Genomic DNA, 1,079 nt, shown 5'->3' on the forward strand with positions numbered 1-1,079 from the left:
AGCTGGAGCTGCTGTACTTCCCGGGGTCGGCGCTGAGCCACGCGGAGCAGTACCGCTGGTGAGAGGCGCCGTGGGGCCGGCGCGTGTGGGGCAGGACGGGGGGGGGCGGCGCCGCCCCCTAAGTGCCGCCCCCTAAGCGCTGCCCCACGGCGCCGCAGGTACCAGCTCGCCTACCAAGCCGGCGTCTTCGCGTCGCGCTCGTCGCTGCGCTGCGTCCGCCTGCGCCGCGTCTGGCTGCTGGCGCTGCTGCAGGTGCGAGGCGGGTTTCCGGGGGGGGCGGCGCTGCCCCACGGCTGCCCCCTAAGTGCTTGTCGTCGCCCCATAGAGCGTCAACGCGGGGCTGGTGCTGAGCGCCGTGGTGGGGCGCTGGCTGCCGGGGCCGGCGGCCGCCTCGGCGCTGGTGGGCTACGAGGGGCTGCTGGGGGGAGCCGCCTACGCCAACGCCTTCGCCCGCGTCGCCCTCGAGGTGGGTCGCCGTGGGGCAGCGTGTGGGGCGGGGTGTGGGGCGGCGCCGTGGGGCTGACCCACGTGTTCCTCGGCCCCGCAGGCGCCCCCCGAGCAGCGGGAGTTCGCCATGGCGGTGGCGGCGGTGGGCGACGCGCTGGGCATCGCCCTGGCGGCCGGCGCCGCCGTGGCCGCGCACGACTTCTTCTGCCGCCGCGGTTGAGCCGCCCCACGGCGCCGCCCCACGGCGCTGCCCCATGGCGAGGGGGAGGCCTGGGACCCACAGCGCTGCCCCACAGCGAGGGGGAGGCCTGGGACCCATGGCGCTGCCCCACGGCGAGGGGGAGGCCTGGGACCTACAGCGCCGACCCACAGAGAGGAGGGAGCTCCAGGACCCACGGCTCGGACCCACAGCGAGGGGGAGCTCTGGGACCCACGGCTTGGACCCACGGCGAGGGGGAGGCCTGGGACCCATGGCTCAGCCCCATGGTGAGGGGGAGGCCTGGGACACACGGAGCTGCCCCACGGCAAGGGGGAGCCCTGGGACCCACAGCTCAGCCCCACAGCGAGGGGGAGGCCTGAGACCTACGGCTCGGACCCATGGCGAGGGGGAGCCCTGGAACCCACAGCGCCAC

This window comes from Apteryx rowi, unplaced genomic scaffold (assembly GCF_003343035.1).
Source record: "Apteryx rowi isolate R43461 unplaced genomic scaffold, aptRow1 scaffold_1989, whole genome shotgun sequence".
Taxonomy (NCBI): Eukaryota; Metazoa; Chordata; class Aves; order Apterygiformes; family Apterygidae; genus Apteryx; species Apteryx rowi.